The 2,323-nt window shown below is 35.9% G+C and overlaps 1 pseudogene; it reads right to left on the bottom strand.

Annotated features, from left to right (window-relative positions):
- Positions 1–520: 520 nt before the first annotated feature.
- Positions 521–639, bottom strand: LOC112478018 (annotated as a pseudogene).
- Positions 640–2,323: the final 1,684 nt, after the last annotated feature.

The following is a 2,323-nucleotide window of genomic DNA, read 5'->3' as shown; positions in this document are numbered from 1 at the left end:
TGTTAGATGTTGTGTATGATAAATCCATTCCAACATTCTTATCTAAGTCTCTGCAGTCTTTGCATTTCAGTTTCCTTCAGTAACAGGCCACAGTGGAGTCCAGGAGTTAGTCAACCAATCAAGTTAGCAATGTGCTCAAGCTAAGTAGAAGGAATTCACAGTCTCTGGTTAGTGTATTCCAATAATTTGGCACATAAAATTTTGTTTCTGGTAGAATATTCAATATATTCTCCAGGTTTTTGCCAATATTAATTTTAGCAAAATCTTGCAATTCTTCTGACATGTGAATCTTTTCCTTCCATGTTTGACTTTCTTTTTTTCTTTTCCTTCCTTCCTTCCTTTCTTTCTTCCTTCCTTCCTTCCTTCCTTCCTTCCTTCCTTCCTTCCTTCCTTCCTTCCTTCCTCCCTCCCTCCCTCCCTCTCTCTCTCTCTCTTTCTTTCTTTTCATTATTTTTTAGGCAACCCTCACAGATTGCAAGGAACTTGTCAGCTTACAATCCCTTATTTTTTTCATTTTTTACACCTACAGCACCTGGTCTTTCTAGGTGGTTTCCCATTCAAGTACTAACTAGGCCCGACTCTGCTTAACTTCTAAGATCAGACGGGATCAGGCTTATTCAAGGTAGCATGGCTGTAGACTAATGTTTGACTTTTAATTTTTTTATTATTATTTTTTTTAAATTAAGTTTTTTGGGAGTAACATTAGTTAATACAATTATATAATTTTCAGGTATACATTATAATTTAATATCTGTATATTCTATTGTGTGTTTATCACCCAAAGTCCAGTTTCCTTCAGCTACCATATATTTGATCCCCTTTACCCACTTCATCCTCCCTCTACTGCCCTATACTTGACTAATATTTGACTTTTTAAATTAGCCCCTATGGGCATGCTAAATTAGAACTAGTAATAAGTCTGGAGGGAATGAAAGGTCACTGGTGTAACACATGAGGAAAACTAGAATTTCTGTATGAATGTAACTGTCTCAGATGAAGTTATTATAAAGTCTTCAAGCAGGGCCAGGTAGTATCTTCTTTTGGTAAAGAAGGTACGAGTTTTGAAGGTACCCAGAGTCATCTAGATCCTCCCAAAAGCTTTCATTTCAATTTTTATGGTTCCCACTTTTACAAATAATGCCCTGACTTTCATATAAGTGATATAGTTAGAACATGAATTCAACCTACTTTGAAATTCAGTAACTGGCCAGATCTGACTCTGCATTTGCTTTGGTCCATGACAACCCTGTGACTATAAGAGATAAAAAAAAATTCTTTTAGGGGAGTCCTAGAAATTCCCTGTTTCTCTAACAACGCTATGGTCTGAGAATTTAAATTCTCTAGCCTGTATTTTTCTTTTTAAAAGCTCAGTGATGCTAATAGGGGCAGCCATCCCAATCCACACTTATATTCCTTAGTCCCACATAATTGTGTATGTGGAGAAGCAATCAAAAGGGAAGCCAAAACTTTGGCTTCAGTAGACACTTTATTTCAAATGACAAAAGGTAATCATGTAAGTTGCTGTTTTATCACATCATGTACCACGGGTTACTAGTGTCCCCTTATTTAATGATATCCAAATACTCAGTCACTTCAAACCCAACCAGGTCAAAGAGTCAATCTTAGGTTCCATGTACTTGAAGTCTGTTGTTTGCCATAACTTATTGTCCAGTTTTTGTATTGATCAGAGTTCATTAGTTACAGTCAATGAATTTACTCTGGTTACTTTAGACAGAAAGGAATTTATTAAGGGATAAAGAACTTAAAGAACCAATACAAAGGCTAAAGAAACAGATTCAAGGTGAGCTTCCAGAATAATCCCATTGTGCATTTCCATATTCCAAAATGACTTTCGAAGAGAGCTACAGCATCTGCTATGATCAAGAAGCCACCACGATGCTGGTTCCAGTTCATGCTAGAAAAACAAATAACTCATATTCATATTCTCTATGTAACTTGGTTCTGAATCAGTCTAATATGGGTGCATCTGATTGGTTGAATCACAATCACCCTAGGGACCATAGCACAAGGAGAACTAGGAAATACAATTTTTTATTTATTGTTGAGAGGGCAGGATCTACAAAGAGGGGAACTATCAAAATGCTAAGAAGGTGTTCAAAATATTTTTGGACATCTGGTAAAAAGGCTGGAGAATAGAAAAGATGAGAGAAACAGCAATTTACTTTTTGGGTTGGGTAGTAGATCCACAATTATTCATTACTTTCTAATACTTTATAATATGTACATATATGTATTAGTTTGGGTTCTCCAGAGAAACAGACCATTAGGATCTATCTATCTGTCAATCAATCAATCAATCAAT

Source organism: Pteropus alecto, unplaced genomic scaffold, assembly GCF_000325575.1.
Source record: "Pteropus alecto unplaced genomic scaffold, ASM32557v1 scaffold131, whole genome shotgun sequence".
In the NCBI taxonomy this organism is placed as follows: Eukaryota; Metazoa; Chordata; class Mammalia; order Chiroptera; family Pteropodidae; genus Pteropus; species Pteropus alecto.
The sequence above is the reverse complement of the archived record's forward strand: the minus strand, read 5'-3'. Positions and strand labels throughout refer to the sequence as shown.